General features: G+C 38.5%; 1 non-coding gene across 1 annotated transcript; it reads left to right on the plus strand.

Moving 5' to 3' along the window:
• The first annotated feature begins 903 nt into the window (after nucleotides 1-903).
• Nucleotides 904-1,010, plus strand: LOC141638585 (small nucleolar RNA R71). Its single transcript, XR_012542132.1, has one exon. It is a non-coding gene; the product is annotated as a small nucleolar RNA R71 (small nucleolar RNA).
• Nucleotides 1,011-25,503: the final 24,493 nt, after the last annotated feature.

Below are 25,503 nucleotides of genomic sequence, written 5' to 3' on the forward strand. Positions count from 1 at the left end.
TGCTTCTTCGGTGCTTCATACCTTGTACCACTTCTCAAGTGAATGGCACTAACCGTTTCATGTCTTGGGGGATTACTTTAAGGTGGTAATTGCCCCTTTTGTCTTTGTGAGCTTGAAGATGCTAGTTGAGTCAACTGGGTTTCCAACATTTTGGTGTGGGCTAGGATGTTGTTGATGGTGGTTTCCTTTCCTTGACTATCTTTTTGCATTTGAGTGAAAAACTCTTGTTGATTATTTTGCATTTGAAGGACCGCTTTTTGAACATCAAAACCTTGGTCATTTTGTTTATTGTAAGGAGATTGATTTTGGTAACCTTGGTTTTGGTTGTAAAAGGGTCTTTGATTTTGGTTTCTCATGGGAGGTGGGGTGTATGTTGTTTGAGGGTTTTGAACATTTTGGCTTTTGTATGAGAGATTTGGATGGAATTTGGTGTTTTCATTGTAATAGTTAGAATAAGGGGTACCACTCTTGTATGCTTGGAAAGCATTCACTTGTTCATTTGTTCTCCTACATTCACTTTGGTCATGTCCCAAAGTTCCACAATTCTCACATATCCCACTTGGGATTGATGAAGATGCCGTCATGGCATTAACATGATGCTTTGGTGATTTTGAGGCTTCTTCAAGTCTAGCCATAGCCGTTTCAAACATCAAATTAATGGTATCAATGTGAGCACTAAGTTGAGCACCCAATTGAGTAACGGAGTCCACTTCATGCTTTCCTCCTCTAGTAGCCTTGCGAGGTCTACTATATTGTGAGTTATGGACCGCCATTTCCTCAATTTTGTTCCAAGTTTGATTTTCATCAACTTCGGTGAACATTTCATTTGATCCCATGTTGAGAATGTTCGTTGAATCTTCATATAGACCATTCCGAAATTGTTGTACCAAGAACCACTCGCTAAGTCCATGGTGAGGACATGAGCGACAAATTCCTTTGAACCGCTCCCAAGTTTCATACAAAGATTCTTCATCCCTTTGTTTAAAACCCGTAATTTGAGCTCTTAGCATGTTAGTCTTTTCCGGTGGATAGAACTTTTTGTAGAAAGCTAGAGCCAACTTCTTCCAAGAATCAATTCCGAGAGTAGCCTTATCAAGGCCTTTCAACCATTTTTTCGCGGTGCCAATTAGAGAAAAGGGAAATAAGACCCATCGAATTTGGTCTTCAGTTACACCGGTTTGAGAAATCGCATCACAATAGTCACAAAAGGTCTCCATATGAGAGTGAGGGTCTTCACTAGGCATCCCCCCAAATTGCCTTCTTTTGACTAATTGGATAAATGCGGATTTGGCAATAAAATTTCCGGTTAGATGTTGTGGTGTGGGAGTACCATTGGGTAGGTTCTCCTCGGTGGGTACGGAATGTGATGAAAACTTAGGCATTGTGGGTTGATTTTGTGTTGTATTTTGTGTTGGGTTCTCCGCACCTTCTCTTGTAAAAGGGTTGATGAACTCAATAGTTGGTTGAATATCTACAACCTCACCAATACCTCTCAAATTTCTCCTAGCAAGTCTTCTATTGGTTGTCAAAGTTCTTTCAATTTCACGTTCAAAAGGTAACAAGTCACCTTGTGACCTTCTAGACATGCAAAATATCAAACAACTCGAAAACAATTAGAACAAACCTTGAGGAGTTTTACTTCCTCAAGGCAAAGAAAGACACAACTAATAACAATGTAAGAAAATCTAAATCAAGTTAACACCGTCCCCGGCAACGGCGCCATTTTTGGTCGGACTAAATCTTTTCGGTAACTTGTCGTTAGGAGCACCTAGACCAAAACACAATTTATAGCTTCACAAACAACTCTACAATTAGTAAAGAGGCAAGTAAAGGTCGGATCCCAAGGGACGGGAATTGAGATGAGATTTCTATTGAGACTAGTGGTGTCTTAGGGGTGTCACAATTGGGGTTGATGTAGAAGGTCACTAAACTAAATAACAATGAAAGTAAACAAGCAAGATGAATTAAAAGGGTTGTAAACAATTGGTAAAAAGCACTAGGGTATCATGGGGTCATAGGGAAATCATGGGAATTGGTCATAAAACATGTTCTCAAATTATAAGCAAGCAATTATTGTTGTGATGGATTGAGTTGGGTTATATCTTACAATCCTAGGAAAGTTTGGGTCCCGGAGCCGAATCGATTAGATTGTACAACACCTACAATCGACTTAGTCTTCCCTACTCAACAACATGCATGGTCTAATAAGACTCGAGTTGGTTTATGTCTTACAAGTCTCATTGAAAAGATAGGTGATGGGTAAAAAAAATGCAAGGATTCATAGGCTCGCATTTCATCAAACATAACATGTGCATGAGTTGAGATCAGAACAAGCAAGCAAATAAACCATGAAAGCATATTAATTTAAGCATGAATCATTCCCCATGTTGGTTTCCCCTAATTACCCATTAACCCTAGCTAGGTGACTACTCACTCATTATCATGTTGATCATGCTAGCAAGGTTGTCAATCATACCAACAAAGTGAAACATGATGAATAAATGAAAGTAATTAACAATAATTAAAAAGGGATTAAGAGAATTATACCTACTAATGATTCCAATAATAAAGCAAAGAATAAAAGAAGTACTTAATGCTTGATTGAGAGGTTGTCAATCTCCCAATAATAACCCAAATAATCTTCAATTACCCAAAATAAAGGATGAACAAAAGAGAGATTAAGGAAATAAAACTTGTATTAAAACTTGATTAATTGTTGATTACAAAATTAAAGAGAGATTTGATCGATATTAACTACACTAGAGATTGCTAACAAGAACATGCTCTTCTAATTAGACTAATGGGGTATTTATAGTGGGGATTAGGTGTAGGAATTAGGGTTAACTAAGGGCTTAAATGACGATTTAGTCCCTACTTAAGGAAACGCCGGTAGTTTTGGAAGGATGGGCATCTTTCTTTGAAGCTTGAAGAAACGAAATGGTCTGCCTGGGAATCCGTGCGTCTTAGGCACGGGACGGGCGGATTCTGGGGTCTCTGCCCGGGCGTCTTTGGGAGAAGACGGGCGTCTTCTGGAGTTGCTGCCCGGGCGTCTTGTGGTGAAGACGCTCGGATTGTGGTGGTGGAGGACGGGCGTCTTCAGGACAATCCGCACGGATTCTTTGGACGATCTCATTTCTTCTTCTTTTCTTCCCTTTTCTTCATAAAATCCTTGGGGATTTCCTCGGGGATGCAAGGATCTTTTCTCATCATTGCCCATCTACTATAGTATGTACAAAGGCCTTCTAATCTTGTCTCTCCTTGATGCTTGGTCATTGAATTCAATCAATTTAGTCTCATTTTGCCATGAAAATGCAAGGTTTGCACTCCTTTTCTACCAAGGGATCAAAACCTCAAAGAATATGCAAAACAAAGAACTAAAGACAATAAATGACCCAAATATGCACTAAAAAGCATGGGAACAAGGCTAATTCGGGTACTAAATATGCTCTAATTATGGTCACATCAAGTACGGTCGGCCATCTGCACAGTCATATTAGTACAGTGAAACTTGGTCAAACCGAGTCTCTTAGCGAGAGACAGTGGTGAGACACTCACGCTAGCTCCTAAGTCACATAACGCATTATCAATAAAGTGGGTCCCTATATGGCATGGAATAGAAAAGCTACCCGGGTCAGATTGTTTGGGTGGTGTCTTATTCTGAATTAAGGCAGAGCCTATTTCAGTTAAAACTACCGTTTCATGATCGCTAATATGCCTCTTACGCGTTAATATTTCTTTCACAAATTTCATGTAAAAGGGTACCTTGTAAGCAATTCGGCGAAGGGAGAGTTGACGTGAAGGCTCTTCAAAATATCAGCAAATTTTCCGAACTATTGTTCAGCCTTCCTGTTCTGCAATCGCCTCCGGAAAGGGACCGTAATGGGAATTTCCAAACCTTTATTTCTTTCTGCCAAAGTTTCCACACGATCATCAGCAGTTTTACTCGATCGACCTATTTTCCCTTTCGATCGAGCACTTTCATCAACCATTTCACTTGATCGAGGAGTATCATCCTCTCGATCGAAGGCTTTAATATCAACAGTACTCCATCGAACACCAGTTTCATTCGATCGAGCAATTTCCTTAACATTTCCTCTCGATCGACCACCTGAAATGAGTCGATCGAGGACTTTCTTCGGATTCAACATGTTTTCGTCCAATGACGACTGTTCACGCTCAGCAACAGTAATTTCTGGGTCTGATTTGTCTTCATCAGTAGACATCTTGGGTCCCTCATAGGAAAGACCGCTTCTCAGATTAATCAAATTCACCGTCTCATGATGTTTCTTATCTGGTTGGGATGGTAAATGGCCTGGTTGCCTTGAAGCTTGATTAGTGGCGAGTTAAGCGATTTGAGACTCAGGTGACTTGATTGATGCATCTTTTTGTTGGTCACTTTTCTGCAACAGAATTTTCAATGATTGAACCATCGACTTCAACTCAGTTATTTCACTTACACCACTTGCAGAAGAACCTTGTTGCGGCGGTGGAAAGGATGGAGGCTTTTGAAAGCCTTGTTGAGCTTTATGAGGTGGAACATAGACCTATTGTTATTGCTGTGGTGGAGGTGTAGTATTCAATACATTCTTACTAGTTCATCTCAAGTTAGGATGGACTCCACTCTGATTGTTATAATAGGAGTCGCCTTGCCTATATTGTTGAAAGACATAAACCTGCTCCTTTTCAGCTAGACAGTCAACAGCAGTGTGACCATTTAGTCCTCCACATCTCTCACATGAAACGGTTTCCTGTCTAGTCAACAAGTGAATCGTCTGTGGATCTCCCGCATTCTGCAACTCTAACTTGTCAAACCTGGCATTCATGGCTTCCAGCTGAGCCACAATTGCATTATTAACAGAAGAAATTGTACTAATTCCTTCTCTTGGGTTTCCATATTTAGCACAATGGATAGCCATCTCCTCTATAATGCCCCATCCCTTGTCATCATCAATATTCTTTAGGAATCGCCTATTTGATGAAGCATCCAAAATAGCCCGGTGGTCGTTGTACAACCCATTATAAAACTGGTTGCATAAAAACCACTGATCAAAACCATGATGAGGTAGAGACCGCACCAATTTCTTAAACCGGCTCCAGGCTTCATAAAAATTATCATCTGGCGTTTGCTTGAAGCATGTAATTTTTCCTCTCAGCTAATTAGTTCGTTGTGGAAGAAAGTATCTTTTATAGAAAACAAGGGCTAGGGTCTCCCAATTGGTGATCCTAGCCGCAGTTCTGTCATGAGCCATTCTCGGGCTCCATCGGTCAAAGAAAAAGGAAACGGGACCTCCTTAATCTTGTCCTGCGTTACTCCCTTAGTGGCGGGAATGGTAGAACAGTATTCTGTGAAGACCTCAATATGTTTTCGCGGATCCTCACAAGCTACACCACGATACAGATTTCTTTCGACCAGGTTGATATAAGACGGCCGCATGTCAAATGTGTTCCCATCCTCGGTTGCAAGATTAAAACCTTTAGGAATTGAAGCAGCTGTAGGCTCAGAGTGACTCATGATATTAGGCATCTTCACAGAACTAGCAGCAGAAATAGAATTATTGTCTTCGAAAGACTGGTCTTCTGCAAATAAAAAATGTTCAAGATCGGGCTCAAAAGTACGCAAGACTTCCTTTCGATTCCTTCTCAGCAGTCTTTGTCTATAGCGAAAGGTCCGCTCTGGTTCAGGATCAGCTGGCACTAACTCTGGCCTGTTAGACCTGGGCATAAAAAACACTAGAGAAAATAAATAAGAACTGTCTCAAGGAATTAAAAATTCCTGGAATTAAAAATTCCTGAGACTAAGGCAAACGAAAATAAGACGGATAAATAAGCTAATTGCCTCCCCGGCAACGGCGCCATTGATACCGTCATTTAGTACTAAAAATAATTACCTATAACTACTAACAGAACTTAGCGGAAGTAGGGTCGATCTACAGAGGGAGGCTATTATATCTATCTGCTAATCTAAGTCTGTCTCGTAACAAATGGGGGTTTTAAATTGATTTCTAACTACTAAAAGAGTCTAGGCAAGAGAATAAGGGAAGAGAGCAGTAAAAGCAGAGACAAGCGATGTATGTAATCAAATAGAGAGAAATATGTTAGGAATTCGGTTCACCATGGTAGTTTACTAACTCAGTCATAAATAGTTTAGATGATCAAATGCGAGAAGGGCAAGGGAAAGGTCCTTCCGGCCCGCTATCCACCCTAGAATACAACTAATTTAACTTCCGTCCTCATTAGGGTAGTCTACTGTTCATAACAGGTCTGTTCATTCCAATCTTACGATCTAGGATTGAATTTAACCAATTTAATGGGTTTAGAAGCGTGCACTCAACTAAAAAATTACAGTTATATTGTTATATAACAGTTCTCACAATTAATTATCTGATCTATTCACAACATCGTCAACTCACTACCTTGGCTCCCCTAAACCTAACATAAAGGAAATTAGCTACTCATGTTATTAATATTACTAATGATAACAATATTGAATATGCTAAAGGAGGACATGATAGATGAATAATAAAGATGAGGCATAAATTACTAATATGAATAATAAAACAAAGATGAGAGAGCAAGGATTAAGAGCAAATAAAAGAATTAAATTAAGATTAAAGAGTAAGAAGGATTACAAAGTTTAGATCCGGAATTAAGAGGCAAAGCAACTCAAGAGAAAAAGTTCCAGTGGTGATTAAGAGAAAAAGAGTAATTAAGCGCAGTGTAATGTATGTGTTAACCTAATGACGTCTCCCTTAAATAGGGAAGAGATTATTAACTAAAATAAAAACTAAACACGGAATAAAATCCCGAGTAAATAGACAAAGTACTCGATCGAGGCATTTCATTCCTCTCGATTGAGTAACTTCTCAGCAAAACCTCTCGATCGAACATATATAGCCTTCGATCGAGAACTCCTAAATTAGCCTTTTTCGATCGAGCTCAGCAGGGTCTCGATCGAACTCCAACTACCGTCAAAACCACTCAATCGACCAAGAAAGTACTCGATCGAGTGATTTTCCATTAAAATCAGCTTGATCTTCGTTTAGTTAGACTCTAAGGACTCCTTCACGCTTCCCGAGGTAGGGCATTTCCGCTCTAAATCTTCCATCTCCTTAAATACATGCTAGGAGGAACGAATAAGGTACAATTCCACCACTTTGAGGCCCATTCCTGCAAATGAGACGAAACAAATCAAAGTAGCCAATTCGGGGCATTTTACAATACAAAATAAGGAGAACGACATAAAAATGCGTGCAATAAGAGGCTAAAAAGTCTATATAAATTGCACGTATCAATAATTGTGTTTGGATTTTTAACTTTGATATACTAACCTCGGGCAACCGAGATGGTAACAGTATCTCATGCTAGGGCGGTCCTTGGTAAGGTACCTTGATATGTGGGGGTGTTACAGCTGAATTAGAGGTAGAGGAAGGAAACCAAGGTCCTATTGTTCCACCGGTACTTGGATATCCTACGGTAATCATTGTTTACATTAAGCAGAGAGATGCTTTTGTGGACTTGTTCAGTCGCACCTTGAGACCCACAAAGTGCATAGATACGAGCGTGCTGGAGGAGTTGAAGATAGAGGTAGACATGCGTCATATCTTTGAGGTGTTGGGTTTGGAGGGGTTGTACCACTTGAGGAAGCATTCATATGCCGTTTTAACCCTTGCGTTCATGAGTTCATTTACTTATGATGTGGCTGAGAAGATGGTGGATTTTTGGTGGATGAACACTAGCTTTTATCTAACCCTTGACCAGATTGTCGATCACCTGAGACTTAGCCGGGCCAAGAATGTGACACCCTTAAATTAGCATTAAATAAATACGTAAATTCTACAGAAAAACTGACAGGATATGTTTGTAATTGGTTCAACTAGATAAAACCTGTAATTTTTAAAACTTTCCTAAACCATTCACAAACAATTCCAACTTAAGAGTGCCCAAAACCTGCAATTGCAAACCAACTAATTTACATAACCCAACTAAAGTTGCGAGAACATAGAGATACAAACCCAAGGTAAAAGAGGGAGACATATGTCCCTTCAAAATATATACATAACCAAGAGTTAAAAGGTTTACTACAAAAATAGCCAAACTAGGTCCAAGGTTCTTTTGCTCACTAGCTCGTCTGTGTCCCCATCTAAATCTTCAACCTGTCAATCGCATTTTATACAAACACGAAAGCCACAATTCAGTGGGGAGTAACTTCGAGTCCTCCCAGCCACGAAACGTCATATTTAATGTAACATGTAGTGTAACATGTAAACAATTTGATAAACCATTTACTTATCAAGTATTCTAACATGTGAACTCTAAACTGACCAATTTAAACTATCATGTGAAACATATAACAAATAGTAATCCAAACTTTATCAATTGTAACCGGCTTACATCTCACCTATTACAATTCATAAAATCACCATACAAGAAAGGGCAATATATCAAAGACAGGCATAAGTTCTTAGTCCCGTCAATAGTCACTCTGTAACTCGAGTCTATACCACGAGGTAGGGAAGGTAATCGAACCGGTATCTTGGCTCAGCGGTTAATATTAATAAAACATGGCCAAGACACAACACAACCCTAGCCTAAAATCTGCGCAGACCTAGACATGCGGATACACACCACCGCACCCAAGACCCACAATTTTTCTAAAACAAAGTGAGTACCCTAAGGAGTCCACCAAAGGGTTGGCTAGTACTTAAGCTGACCACTTACTATCAAAACAAGTAACGAGGTCATGCCCCAACTTGGATATAATCCCAACAAGTCAGGAACACAAAGGCTATTAAGCAGTGAACATATACTCGTCAAAGACTATAAAGACCTATCTATGACAAACACAACAACCTGCAAGAAAGTATTTAATACCAATACCATTTCTAGCAATATTAACAATATTAAAGGCTTCAGGGAATCTAGGGCCATTTCTACAATATAAGAAACTATTAAATTCAACCAACTATACATGTGAACTTAAAAACTTGATAAATGGCCTAAAACAAGAAAAAGGCCGATTATCCAATTCATATAAAATTTCATCCAACCGAATTTTTACCCGCAACCCCAGCCCTGCGACAGATACGGGTTAAATTGCGGCTGACCAATCACACAATTGACTGACATCGAATCAGTCAAAGGGACCAAGGCTCAGTTTTCGGCACAATCATCAAAACATTACAATTATCGCTATAAAATTCATTTTGAGCCTAATCATTACAATTTCATTTTATAATCTACCCTAACATGTGCAACTACCAATATAAACATAATTTTTACCATTAACATTATTCATTTCAAAGGTTTAACCATATGTTACTTATTCTAACTATAACATTAATGAACCTAAAGTGATGAACAAAGCATGAAAAACCGCGAAACAAGCAACGGGCCGACCCGGGCCAGCCGTGGGCCTGCCGGGCCTGCTGCCGCCACCCCCACACCTCCATTTCTCCATTTTTGTTCAGTTAAACACCGTCTGAAACATAATTAATCGTTCCCAATACTAACATGTTATCTTAAACTAACAAAAGACATGCATGCAACCCATTTTAAACATGTGAAAATTTACTACTCAACCAAAAATCACAAAAACATACAAAAAGCAAAGAATGTGACGATTATTCGTCGAGTAACTCGAAATATGTTACCTTAAGCTAGAAAATGAGCAATTTAGCACCTTGAAAACCAAACCCTAACAAGCAACTAGCCACTATCTTCGACAATATACGAGTCCCCAAACTCGTCCTCCAAATCTTCAGCTAAATAAACAATAAAAACACAATAATAAGTATAAAATACCGAAATTGTGCCAAAATCGTCTTAAAACAACTTAATGAAAACTGAAATTAAAATATACCAGAATGTAGATCTTGAAGAGAGGATTCCGAAAATATAAATTATGCGAAAATCCGTCAAGAAACGAGAAAGTTATGGTGAAAATAGCTTAGAAAAGCTTAGATTTTGCATAAAAATGGTGTTTCTTTAGTTAGAAGACTTTAGAATGTAAAAGGAAGGTGTAGTTGGCAGAAAAATCAGAAAGAAAGGAGAATAGGGAGGGGGTACCGCGGGAAAGGAAAAAGAAGGGAGCGGGATGACGGGATTTTACGAGTCGGTTTTGGCTCGTTTCGATAATAATTAGAACCGCTTGTCAATTGCAAATTCCGACAAGACCAAAGTTCTTAAACACGAGATTACAAGAAAATTGAATACTCATACGACCCATTTCCAAAATCGTTTACCCAATTTTCAAAAGAGTTGTCATTTTTCCCCGATATGCCCTTATTTCGAAATAACAAGTTTTTACACGGTTTAAACTATTTTTAAACGTTTCGAAACTATCAAAATAAATACTTTACCTCAAAATATAATAAAATTATATTTCTTTGAATTATTTTTACTTCAAATACATTAATATTAAATTCAACTTGATTAATAAATTACTTTCGCAAAATAATAACGGTCCGAAATTACGGGGTGTTACAATCACCCCTCCTTTTAAAAAGTTTCGTCCTCGAAACTTAGAAGGAGAAATTATAGTATACAACATCTTAATAATATAATCATAGGAAAAATATAGGTATCTTTTCAATGAAACGGTGATACTCTCGTTGATCAGACAAGAACATCCACATTCATATTAAGATAAGGTAAAAAGGCAAATCATTTGTATAAATCAAAAACCAAAATACCTTCAAAACATTAATGAAGAGTTTTCAAGAATGTAAGTCTCATTCATGGAACGGAATTGCTCTTGTCGTGCACACAAGAACGCTATCTTACCAAATCAGAGACAAATCTTAACGAAATCTCGGGTCTAGCGATTAAAATCGTGATAAAGAAGTCTATACTCAAGGAACAAATATGGAATTAAATCAAATTTTCATTTTCAAATCTTTAAAAATAGATTAGGTTTGCAGAAGTGACATAAACTTTTAAGAATGAATCGAAACTGATAGCTTGAAAGTTTAGAAGTTCCACGAAGTGAAAAGTAACTTAGACATCAAATGAGCACGTATGCTAAAAGGATTCAAGCTTAACTAACCAAAAGAGCTATGATGAATTTCATGGGGTAGAAATTGAAGTCGAACCTAAAAGGGTGTCAAAAATGGAGTTTCATAGGTTACCAATATCAAACTTATGAGAGGAGTATGATGAAGTAAGGAAGAGAGGTATGAACGATAACGTTCATGATCAAGGAAGAAGGGAAATTAGACAACAAGGAAACGCCAGACACTTTTATCACAAACAACAACATCACTCATAACCACATCACTCCCAAGGGTTTCCTCAATCGCTTATGTTACCTCATCATAATCTAATCCCTGAAACAAGGTATTCCACTATATGTATGATCTCATCGTTCCAAATCCTCAAACATCCAGAAACAACTTCCACAAGCCTAGGGTCAAGGCTTCCAACAAAGCTATATTCGTATCCAACGAGTGTCAACTATGGGTTCCTCAAAACAAATAAACCTTTAATCAAGAATTCCAATACCAAACTATAAACTCCAAGAGAAAGTTCCTCAAATAGTTCACCCGATTCTTATTTCAAAACAAGGTGGTAACATACCAACCCCAAAATCTGAAAAATCAATAGGATCTCAAGTTTCTCTATCCTTTTACTTACTAAGGATTCCCAAAAGCGGAACTACACTCAGCTACAACACCATCACATCATCACAAGTACTCAATGCGACCTCAAGGTCTATAAAACTATAGGATTAACAAATTCTTCTCAATACTAAGTCTCTCTCAACTCAAGAACTCTCAAGAGCCAACTAATATCAAATCACATCACCAATCCATTATGGTCATTAACATCTCAAGGAATATTCTTTCAAATTTGACATCCTAAACTTACTTACCATCAAATTCCCAAGGAACAAGGTCTTAATTGTAACAACACTTTATCACCTCAGAGTTCCTAAAACCATAAATTGAAACTATGTTCTTTAACCTAGCAATTGGTATCAACCATACCACTACCCTTTCTAGTTATTAAAACAAGTGCTAAAACTTCCCAATAATGTAGCTTACTCTCACTCTCATACCATAGCTCAAGTAGTAATCAATATCACTCACTAAAATCAACTAATAATTCCACATTTAACATTTCTCACACGGTAACATATACCTTATCAAACCCTCATATCCAAAGTGATTATGGAAGCCAATCAAAAACCCGACTACTTAGTCAATCCTATATCCTCAAATCCACCATTCAGTTTCATCCATTTTAAGTCAAGTACTAGGCACTAGTATCCAAACATAAACAACAATGCCATGGTCCATAACCTTAGTAACCAAAGCAACTCACATTTGACACACAAAATCCACCAATCCAACGTACTCACTTTATCAAGGATCTATAGCTATAAGAACCATCAAGTATGTCTCACCACACTACCTAAGTCTTTCCAATATCAAATCCTCTCAAAACCAGGAAAGGGTCAAACACAACAATCCCTTCAAAGGTCATGATGTCCAACCAAGGCCAACATTTCTCAAAAGAAATAGTATTATAAAAAGGCGTTAAGGAATGATAAGCAAGGAACAAATGACATGTTAGGAAATAAGGAGTCGAACTGTAAAGATAACGGTTGACAAAAATAAGAGGTATTTGAGTTAAGAAGATATCTCGGGCAAGAAGAAGATACGTAAACTTTGGCATAAGAACAGGGTTCAACGAACGTTAAAGAGAAGGAAAGGAGAACAAAAGCGGCATAATGAAAGGGTTACCGCTTACCAAACACTCATCAAAGCTTATGATCGATATGATAAGGTTACTTCACTAAGGTGCTCAACAAAGCCCCAAATGTCTACCAAATCATAGGACTAACAAGGACTCCACAATGGTAGTTATTCATCAACTCAATTGGTTCTAAGAGCCAAAATCAATTCACCACACAAATTCATTTATTACCATCCATGTCCCAAAGTATCTCCTTTACAATTCTCGTCATTGAACTTCACTTACTATGTCATCCCCAAATACCATGGCTTGTTTACTCCATCATCTCACCACTTAATACTTCTAGTCTCTGATACCATAAATTAGAATCACATCTTTGAACTCACGAACTACATCGATCAACGTTCCACCAAAATTCCCAAATTCAGATATGATTAATATGGTCAACCACGTGTTCTCAAATTTCAGCTACTATATATTAGATTTGGTTAACTCGAAAGGTTTAACAAACTAACTAATTCCAAAGTACGATACCAATCCATTAAGCAACGTCAACGTCCTATTGTATTCCTTTCAAGGCCTACAAGGATTAGGGCTACTTATCATTCCTTTAATTCTCCACAGGAAACATCGAGACTCTCAAATGGAGTAGCTCAGGTTCTTTCCATCTTATGTGCTAAAGTAGTACCCATGCTCAAACATCTATAACAAACAAGCTCTCAATAGACATAAATACCAAGGTGTTTCTCAACTCACTAGGCTCTCATATCAAGCACAACTAACAAAACTAACCAAAGGATCCCAAGTTATATTCTCCTATACAACTCAAACCTTAAACAATCAATTTCTCAACTCGTTCACGCCCTCCAATGATACATTCTCTCAAAACCGGGTTCTCTTGAACAAGGGAACTATCCTGCGGAATAAAAGGAAGGTGTCCACATGGACTTTTATTATAGGAAGAAAACGAACTAAGGATGAATCGGGAGAAAGAATTGAAGAGTAGTTACCAAGGCGAAAGAAGAGGAATTTGAAAGATGAATAAACAACGAGATTGGAAGGTTAAGGTAAGATACACCGACTACGGAAAGAAATATCGAGAAAGTGGAAGCATTCTTCATTTGGCATAACCAATCTTTAACGGCACCAAAATTAATAACTAACAATCAACACACTTAGCTTGTAAGATTGCATTATCTACATTTCTTGGAGAGCCATCTTGCAAAAGAGAACATTGGTTAGAACCTAACAATTAGCAATCACAAACAGACTACCACATAAAATCCTAAATCTACCCATCCTACCCATCTCTCAAGTTCATTATTTAAAGGTCAAGTGATTTTAAGTGGGGTGCACAAACGTGCGTCGGGAGCAACAAGCTCTGATACCAACTGTGACACCCTTAAATTAGCGTTAAATAAATACGTAAATTCTACAGAAAAACTGACAGGATATGTTTGTAATTGGTTCAACTAGATAAAACCTGTAATTTTTAAAACTTTCCTAAACCATTCACAAACAATTCCAACTTAAGAGTGCCCAAAACCTGCAATTGCAAACCAACTAATTTACATAACCCAACTAAAGTTGCGAGAACATAGAGATACAAACCCAAGGTAAAAGAGGGAGACATATGTCCCTTCAAAATATATACATAACCAAGAGTTAAAAGGTTTACTACAAAAATAGCCAAACTAGGTCCAAGGTTCTTTTGCTCACTAGCTCGTCTGTGTCCCCATCTAAATCTTCAACCTGTCAATCGCATTTTATACAAACACGAAAGCCACAATTCAGTGGGGAGTAACTTCGAGTCCTCCCAGCCACAAAACGTCATATTTAATGTAACATGTAGTGTAACATGTAAACAATTTGATAAACCATTTACTTATCAAGTATTCTAACATGTGAACTCTAAACTGACCAATTTAAACTATCATGTGAAACATATAACAAATAGTAATCCAAACTTTATCAATTGTAAAAGCTTACATCTCACCTATTACAATTCATAAAATCACCATACAAGAAAGGGCAATATATCAAAGACAGGCATAAGTTCTTAGTCCCGTCAATAGTCACTCAGAACTCGAGTCTATACCACGAGGTAGGGAAGGTAATCGAACCGGTATCTTGGCTCGGCGGTTAATATTAATAAAACATGGCCAAGACACAACACAACCCTAGCCTAAAATCACCTTGAGACCTAGACATGCGGATACACACCACCGCACCCAAGACCCACAATTTTTCTAAAACAAAGTGAGTACCCTAAGGAGTCCACCAAAGGGTTGGCTAGTACTTAAGCTGACCACTTACTATCAAAACAAGTAACGAGGTCATGCCCCAACTTGGATATAATCCCAACAAGTCAGGAACACAAAGGCTATTAAGCAGTGAACATATACTCGTCAAAGACTATAAAGACCTATCTATGACAAACACAACAACCTGCAAGAAAGTATTTAATACCAATACCATTTCTAGCAATATTAACAATATTAAAGGCTTCAGGGAATCTAGGGCCATTTCTACAATATAAGAAACTATTAAATTCAACCAACTATACATGTGAACTTAAAAACTTGATAAATGGCCTAAAACAAGAAAAAGGCCGATTATCCAATTCATATAAAATTTCATCTAACCGAATTTTTACCCGCAACCCCTGACCCTGCGACGAGTGCGGGTTAAATTGCGTGGGCCGACCAATCACACAATTGATCGACATCGAATCGGTCAAAGGGACCAAGGCTCAGTTTTCGGCACAATCATCAAAACATTACAATTATCGCTATAAAATTCATTTTGAGCCTAATCATTACAATTTCATTTTATAATCTACCCTAACATGTGCAACTACCAATATAAACATAATTTTTACCATTAACATTATTCATTTCAAAGGTTTAACCATATGTTACTTATTCTAACTATAACATTAATGAACCTAAAGTGATGAACAAAGCATGAAAAACCGCGAAACAAGCAACGGCCGACCGGGCCGGCCGTGTGGCACTGCGGGCTCGCCGCCACCCCCACACCTCCATTTCTCCATTTTTGTTCGATTAAACACCGTCTCCAAACATAATTAATCGTTCCCAAAACTAACATGTTATCTTAAACTAACAAAAGACATGCATGCAACCCATTTTAAACATGTGAAAATTTACTACTCAACCAAAAATCACAAAAACATACAAAAAGCAAAGAATGTGACGATTATTCGTCGAGTAACTCGAAATATGTTACCTTAAGCTAGAAAATGAGCAATTTAGCACCTTGAAAACCAAACCCTAACAAGCAACTAGCCACTATCTTCGACAATATACGAGTCCCCAAACTCGTCCTCCAAATCTTCAGCTAAATAAACAATAAAAACACAATAATAAGTATAAAATACCGAAATTGTGCCAAAATCGTCTTAAAACAACTTAATGAAAACTGAAATTAAAATATACCAGAATGTAGATCTTGAAGAGAGGATTCCGAAAATATAAATTATGCGAAAATCCGTCAAGAAACGAGAAAGTTATGGTGAAAATAGCTTAGAAAAGCTTAGATTTTGCATAAAAATGGTGTTTCTTTAGTTAGAAGACTTTAGAATGTAAAAGGAAGGTGTAGTTGGCAGAAAAATCAGAAAGAAAGGAGAATAGGGAGGGGGTACCGCGGGAAAGGAAAAAGAAGGGAGCGGGATGACGGGATTTTACGAGTCGTTTTGGCTCGTTTCGATAATAATTAAACCAACATTTGTCAATTGCAAATTCCGACAAGACCAAAGTTCTTAAACACGAGATTATAAGAAAATTGAATACTCATACGACCCATTTCCAAAATCGTTTACCCAATTTTCAAAAGAGTTGTCATTTTTCCCCGATATGCCCTTATTTCGAAATAACAAGTTTTTACACGGTTTAAACTATTTTTAAACGTTTCGAAACTATCAAAATAAATACTTTACCTCAAAATATAATAAAATTATATTTCTTTGAATTATTTTTACTTCAAATACATTAATATTAAATTCAACTTGATTAATAAATTACTTTCGCAAAATAATAACGGTCCGAAATTACGGGGTGTTACAAAGAAGGGATATCTTAGTGATGTCCCGACTGAGTATGGTGCCAGTAGCTACCTTCTGTTTTTTATCGGTAGGTCTGCCCCGACCTCGAGAGCTATATTGATAAATGATATTCAGCACATGACTTTAAAGATCTTTCTCCGACCCTTGACTTGTTTACTTTACGGGAGGAAAGATGTGAGTATGCTAAAATCACATGAGGTGATGCTCTTGATATCATACCTGAACCCCACTCGGGAAAAGTGGTTTTCATACCGTAACCCGGCGATAGTTTGTGCCAGTTTAGCATTGATGGCTAGGTCTTCGACCAGTTACCTTAGTTGCGGCGATATCGCCACCCGTCTTGCTGAGAGCTTGACCAGTTTTGAGGCTTCTGTGGCCCTCAAACCTTTGACCTCGATTGTCCCGACCTTAGATAAGGCGTACTTCATCCAGCAGAAGTGGCTGAGGGTGTTGGATGATGGCGGCTTAGCATGGAGAGTGCGGTGGAGGAGTTGGTTGAGAGTGCCCGGCCCAGACCATCTACTTGTGACTGAGGCGTTGACTGAGGCTACCCCTAGTAGTGCATAGGTTGCCCTTCTCGATCAGACGTACTTGATCATTGATGACCTTCGGGAGGAGATGCTTGAGTCATTTGGGGGATAACATGCTACGAGATAGGACCACCTCGGGAGGGTAGAGGACCTCGGAGGGTTAGAGAGGTGGTTGGGGAGTCGCCGTTTGTTCAGCCGAGGCCACCTCAGTACCAGTAACCCAGGTACCCATCTTCATTCAGCCCACAGATGCATATTAGCGAGCTTACAGAGAGAGTGTCCAAGGCCTCGGTGCTTCGGAACCTCCACGAGATGGCCTATGTGTAGGGTGTGGAGATCAACTTGGCTCAACCGGTGTGGTGGCACGGCGTGGGGAATGATAGTGGTGTCTTTCATTCCTACGGAGTGGATCCGGCTACATAGGGAGCACCTCTAAGCTACCCTTACGGATGCCTAGCGCTGTGAAGGAGTGGGGGAGACCCAGGATCGGGAGCAGCTGTTGGAGGCAGGTTTGGAGAAGGCACGTCAAGAGCCGGCACATCAGAAGGAGGAGGAGGTGATGATGAGATGGAGAAGGGTCGAGGTAGTGACCTCGAGTGATCTTTTGTTTATGGTCGGTTTAGCGGACTTGTGTCAGATTGTTGCATTTGTTTGTTGGTACTTGGATTTTTATCGATTTGTATTTGGCCATAAGGTCGTATTATGTGTTGGAGTTTCTAAACTTGTTATGTAGGGACATGATGTTGGGGATGAGACCCCGAAATTGGTATACTTTTCCTTGTTTAATATCGCATTAGGGAACATTCTGACTTGCAGATACTCGATCGAGTACCTGCGTATGATGTCTTAAGGAGCCTTCTGACCTATACATACTCGATCGAGTAGCCTGACCTGAACTCGATCGAGTAAACCTAACTCGATCGAGTGCCCCTGCTTGTGTATATTTAAGCTGTTTCTTGTTATTTGGGGGTTATGGGAGTACTTTGTTACCGATATTAAAATTCTCATATACGGTTTTTAGAGGGGAGCTTTTAGGGCTTTACCTATTTCAATAAAGTCTATTATTGGTTCGAAGAACGCCTCCAGATTCAGGCGATTGCGGATGATATAACTAGTAAATATGTTTCTCCGCATATATACATTTTTTATTGTCTAAGAAGAATTACGCTTACTTGTTTTTTTTGTACAAGTAGCTACCGGGTTTGTTATGACTTTTTACTATCACCCAACTGTTACGGAGGCTTTCGCTTAAGGATAAGGCTACATAAATTAGTCTCCATGTACTTAACAATTTTGCGGGACCTATTGAGGTACTGACGTAGTGTTGTTGGTAGGGGCGTAAAGGGAGCCACCAGAGTTGCGATTGATGCTGGTGGGTTTCAAAACTAGAACCTAATATAATAGATATATTAAAGTTGATATGTAGAATGTGTTTATGTATACAGATTATGATGTTTCATTGTCTTTAGATAATACTCCCTCTCATCCAAACCAAAAGTAACACTTGTTTTTTGACAATATTTATAATCGTAGGAAATCTTTGATATTATCCCTTGACAGGCTCCAGATAGATTTTATCCCTTGACAGGCTAATTAGATTTTATTCCTTGACAGGCTCCAGATATTGTGGATACTCATTTCATTTGCTTCTCTCGTGTTGATGGTATAATACACTGTTTTCATATCATATGTTTTTACTAGTATTCATATTATTCATCTCTTATTTATTTTCTTAATTTATGACTTCTTAGGTGAACTGTATGAACTTGATGGTAGGAGAGCAAGACCAGTATCACATGGACCATCCTCTCCCAAAACTTTACTTCATGTCCTTTATCTGAATCTAGACTCGAGAGTATTTTCGCTTTGTTGTGCTTTGTGAGATCACCTTCACAAGTTATTTTATGAGACTGTCTCGCACAGTTCTTTTATGAGACTGCCTTATATATGATTTCTTAATTAGTTGGAATGAGTCAACCTAATGAATAAATGGGTGAATCTCCCACTTTTAATATAAGACCGTCTTTTAAGAGATTATGCATTTTTACCATGACCTAAGTTGCCATTGAGGATGCGGCAAAGGTTATCAAAGGAATCATTCAGAAAACCCCCAATTCGATGAATTTCAATGTCATTGGTATATCAAGGAACTCTGGAACAGCACTTTGAAGTTATCAGAACTCGTACTTTGTTTTAGGCCGCGTGTGTTGGATTTAGACTCTCTTGGCTTAATAAACATGGGTCATCAGTCGAAACAACAAACTTCAAAACAGAAAGTGCACACATGATTAGTACTGTTCATCCTTTTAGATTCAGCCAGTCACGTGGCGCGTTATTACGTAAGAGGCATATTGTTATGTTCAAAGTAGAGTTGGTGATCAGACTAGCAAAAGAAAGTATTAATGCTTGAAGATTTGATTACATGTAAGCATCGACATTTCGAGTTTGATGGTTGTAGTTTCGACAGTAAGGATCCTCTGTTCCACTTTTAAGTCTCATTCTGTGTTCCACTTCATACATATTTTGACACATCAACATATTACCACATTTATTGTGTATTTTTTATTTACAATCAGTGATGTATTAAGATGTGTATGAAGTGGGACATGGAATAAGACACAAAAGTGGGACATATGATCATCACTGTAATTTCGGAGTCTAATGACACATGCCTTTGGTTACTGCTCTGATCCCTTTATGGATTTATGGAATTATACATTAATCTTCAAAGGTATCGATCTCTCTTTTCCTTGTAACCATGTCCTAATCAAATTCCCTTACCCTTTCGAGGACCAAATCCCCCCATAATTCAAGACAACAAGATATTATGCCTACTTCAATCCAATCGGATTTTAAACCTTGATTAAAGATTGAAAGAAATTGGATCTTAAATTATTTTACTGACATCTTTGATTTGTTAATTAAATTTAAATCATCAATTATAAATAGTAGTGCACAATACTGCACATAGCTAGTAGACCAAAGAACAGATAGACTATTATTTGCAGCATATTTATTCTGAGCTCGGTTTAAAAAAAAAAAACTATATAATACTACTATTTCTTTTATAAAAGATGCGAAAGATCAGTATGATGGTGATGAATCTCACCCAATCGAAATGTAGCAATTCCACCACATATCAAATAAGAAAAAATGTTATCATTAATCCGCAAATAGGATGAAGTATAATATACTAATACAATTTTTTTTTTATATAACGATAAACTTGTATATATTAAAGGCAAAGGAAAAACGAACAATTAAGATTCTATACAGAGTAGGTTTTGGAATCCGAAACCTGTTCTATCAAAGAAGCATAAGATGAGACGGGTTTGAGTTTAAATAGAGAGCTTTCGATAATGTCTTATTTCTCTCTCTTTCCTTTTTTTTTTTTTAAGACAAGAAAATTAAATTGATTTTTTAGGGTAAGATCAGCCTATTTCATCCTTTCGGATGATAGAGGTGAATTGAAATCACCCGTTTTCAAATTACCTCAAAAAAATTGGACAAGAATGTTTAATCGAGGCCATAAAATTAACAACTTTATTGATCTCACAAAAGCTAATCACCACTTTAAGGTCCAAAACCACAACCACTCGAAATTTTCCAAAGAATTTATCATGTCTTCTCTCTCCTGATTCATCATGGTTTAACAATTGACATTGACGATCTTAGCTAGGTTGACATATTGTTATGTAAAAGACCATATTACCCTCGACCAAATGATGAAGCACATGATTAGAAAGTTTGAACGTTGACTGTTTGAATTCAATCGTCACCTTTGACATATTGACTTGTGACTTTGTAATTTTGAAAACAACAAAACCCTTTTGTATACGCACGTAGCAACTTTGGACACGTGTCCACCACAAATTTACTCTGTTCGTCATTTTGTATTTTGTATCTGTATGACTGTATGGGTTGAATATTTATTTATACTTTGTTCATTTGTTAGATGTTGTATGCCCTACATGCGCAGCAATCGTTGAGTCCCTTAACAATTGACATTTACTCATTCTCACCATCTTATAAACACAACGTGTGTATTAAAATAATACACTCCTAATTAGTTGGTAACGTGACTAATTAAACGTTGATACATTCCATGCATGCAAGTTGAATCAATGTTAACATAGTAGGACTAATTGAATAAATAAGGAGAGTTAATTCGGTTAGAATCAAAATTCTGTATTGGGTCTTTGAAATGGTTTAAGATTGGATTGGTAAAATAAGATCATAAAGTCGTAAACTTCGTTGTAAAACATAATTTTAATTTATTAAAAATATGTTAACAAAAATTTATCTTTGAACATACTAAAAACCTTTTAAGTAAAGAATTTTTTTTCATTAATGTCACATTTTCAATAAATTTAAACGTATATTATACGGAGTATATAATGTCAATAACTGAGACAAAAAGATATATGCGGCCTCCATTTCTATCATATGAAAACAACTAAGGTTCTATTTGGTAAAATTAAATGAAAAGGTAGCTGAAATTTGTAAAGACAACTGAAAACTGAAAAAGTTAACTCAAATCTAAAAAGGTATGTAGTAGCTTGCATCTGCATGCAAATGCAGCTGAAAACTAAAAAGTTAACTCAAACCTGAAAAGATAGTTGATAAGGTGCTTGATTATATATTAAAAAAAAAAATTGGTAAGCTAGTTAAAAAGGTACGTAGTTGATACTTTGTAAAATTATATAAAAGGACATAATGTTAAGACGATATAAGGGGAACGTTGTGTTTATTATTATGTTAACCAATCCTTATATAGTTACATAGTTGGGCTTCTATGGGCCAATATTGGAATACAATAACGTAATCCTAACACCCCCCCCCCCCCAAGCTGGAGCATGGAGATCAAGAATGCCCAGCTTGCGGAGAAGAAAGAAAAATTGTCTAGCACCCAAGGCTTTAGTAAAAATATCCGCTAATTGCTCATTGGAAGAGACATGCTCCGTAGTAATAACCCTTCTGTTATCGCATCACGAACGAAATGGCAATCAATCTCAATGTGTTTCATTTGCTCGTGAAAGACCGGATTCTGGGCAAGGTGAATAGCAGACTTACTGCAACAGAACAATTTCATAGGTAAGGGTGAAGTAACGCCCAAACTAACCAAAAGACCACGGAGCCACTTCAATTCGCAGACAACAGCGGCCATGGAACGATACTCTGCTTCGACGGAAGACAAAGAGACGATAGTTTGCTTCTTAGTCTTCCAAGAAATCGGGGACTCGCCAAGAAAAACGAACCACCCAGTAGTCGAACGACGAGATGAAGTACAACCAGCCAAGTCAGAATCACACCAACCGGATACAACAAGATCACTATTGGACCGTAAAAAGAATGCATCGACGGATCGCTTCTTTAGATAACGAACCACGCGAAAGGCAGCGGCCATGTGCTCTTACCGTGGCTGATGAAGAAAACAGGAGAGAATATGGACGACATATGACAGGTCAAGCTGTGTAACAGCGAGATACACAAGTCGCCCAACAAGATGGCGATAGGACTCAATATCATCAAGGACCGCACCACATGCGAGCCCAAGTTGATGATTTTGCTCAAGAGGGGTCACAGCTGGTTTAGCTCCAAGCAAACCCGTCTCAGAGATAATATCAAGTGCGTATTTGCGTTGACTAAGGTAAATACCTTCGGCACTGCGCGCAACTTCAAGACCAAGAAAATACTTAAGAGGTCCCAAATCCTTCATATGAAAATCATTCCCCAAATATGTCTTGAAAACAGAGATATCGGAAGTATCATTACCCACGATGACAAGATCATCCACATAAATTAGGACAAAAAGACGTACCTTGTCACGCGAATAAGAAAATAGCGAGTAATCAGAATAAGATTGACTGAAACCATAATCTCGGAGCGCAACATCAAGCTTGGCAAACCAACAACAAGGAGCTTGTCGTAGGCCGTACAACGACTTCTTCAAACGACATACTTTCCCTTCCTTACCGCGACCAAAACCAGGTGGAAGTCTCATATAAACTTCCTCGTCCAAGTCACCGTGTAAAAAGGCATTGTGGACATCCATTTGATGCAATTCCCAACCATTAATAGCTGCAACGGATAAGAAAGCACGAATAGTAACCATCTTGACAACGGGAGAAAAAGTCTCCCCATAATCCAAACCCTCCACCTGATGGTTGCCAAAGACAACCAGTCGAGCCTTGAAACGCTCAATAGTACCGTCAGATTGATATTTAATTTTATACACCCAACGACAACCAAGGGCTTTTTGTCAGTCGGAAGGTCAGTAAGCTCCCACGGTTCATTGCGTTCAAGAGCTTCTATTTCTTCTTTCATAGTAGCGCACCACTTCTCATCACGAATAGCCTCTTTGAAAGTTGGGGGATCGACATTGGAAGTGATAGCTGCAAGAGAATGACGATGCTTTTCCGAAAAAGAATTACAGTCAATATAATTTGCTAAAGAATAAGGAGTACCTGAAGATGACGGAGGCGGACTTGGAGAGCGCGAGGATGGAGTTTGTGCGGTGCCTAAAACGTACCCACGCAGTTGAGAATTCGAAAATTTTTGTCGTCGACCACAGCCAAGCTCAACAACCTCACTTGCGGTACCCATGTCACCCGTAACAAACCCACCAGTGGCACCCGTGTCACCCGTGATTGGCTCCTCAACAGTCCCCCCTTCGGCACCCGACCCATGGGTAGCGGTGGGGCCCTCTCCTGTGGCCGAGCCAGTCGTGTCCAAGGACCCATTAAAGGGTTCATCAAGTGTCGAAACCGGGTTTACCAGAGGGGAAGAATCAGGTGAAGTATAAGGAAATGAGGTCTCATGAAACACGACATCACGAGACACAAAGACAGTTTTCGTCTCAAGGTCATACAATTTCCAACCCTTTTTAATATGAGGGTAACCAACAAATATGCACTTTCGCCCTCGTTTTTCGAATTTATCACCACGAGTATACTGGTTATGAGCAAAGCAAAGGCAACCAAAAACTCATAAATTCTTGTAAGAGGAAGCAACCCCGTAGAGACACTCATATGGAGTTTTATTACCAAGCAATGCAGTGGGAGTACGATTAATTAAGTGTGCAGCAGTAAGAACGCACTCACCCCAAAACAGCTTCGACAAATTGGCCTGAAAGAGGAGAGCCCTGGCAACATTCAAAATATGACGATGCTTGCGTTCGACACGACCATTCTGTTGAGGCGTGCCGACACACAAGGTCTGAAAATGAATCCCCTGTTTCAAAAAATGATCAGCCATGCAATTGAACTCGTTGCCATTGTCACTTTGAACACATTTAACAGTGGGAGAAAATTGAGTGGTAACCATGGCAAGAAAATTTAAAAACATCTCAGTAACTTCCGTCTTATCAAGCAGTAAGAAAACCCAAGTTGCGCGAGAAAAATCGTCCACAATCGTCAAGAAATACTTCGCACCACAAGATGATAAAATACGATAAGAACCCCAAAGATAACAATGAATTAATTCAAATTTGGCCAAAGCACGCTTATTTTTCAAATCAAAATTACTACGATGCTGTTTTGCAAAATGGCAAGTATCACACACGGATTCTTTATTAAAATTAAAAGTACTAGCAAAAGGCAAAGTCTTGAAAATTTTAGAAGACGGATGACCAAGTCGTCGATGCCAAACTTCGAGAGAGCCTTCATCACTCAAAGAATGCATCGTCGTAGTCCTAGCACCCGCACAAATCCAATAAAGTCCATCCCAGCTTCATTCCGCTCCAATCGTCATCTTCAAGGAACGGTCCTGAATAAGACAGGAATTTTTAGCAAAGTCAAAAGTATAATCATGAACAGAGATAAGCTGTGAAACGGAAATAAGGTTACAAGCTAAACCCGGCACATCAACACATCGGTCAAAGTAAGCGAATCACTAATAAATACCGTTCCCATAACTGTCGAAAGGACTTGGTGCCCATTGGGAAACCCGACAGTTCGGGAAAAAATAACCCGTTGTGCATCCAAACATGTCAAATTTCCGGTGACATGATTGAAAGCACCGGTGTCTATGATCCAAGAGAACATACCACTCAAGCAGTCAGATAAAACAGAGTGCATAGAATCACCCGAAGTGACAATATTAGCCTGAACTGGAGGAGGACCCAAGGCCGTATTCAAACTCGATGACCCACGGCCTGCAGCAGAACCCGAGGAGGATGTTCCCTGACCGAAC

This window comes from Silene latifolia, unplaced genomic scaffold (genome assembly GCF_048544455.1).
Source record: "Silene latifolia isolate original U9 population unplaced genomic scaffold, ASM4854445v1 scaffold_20.1, whole genome shotgun sequence".
In the NCBI taxonomy this organism is placed as follows: domain Eukaryota; kingdom Viridiplantae; phylum Streptophyta; class Magnoliopsida; order Caryophyllales; family Caryophyllaceae; genus Silene; species Silene latifolia.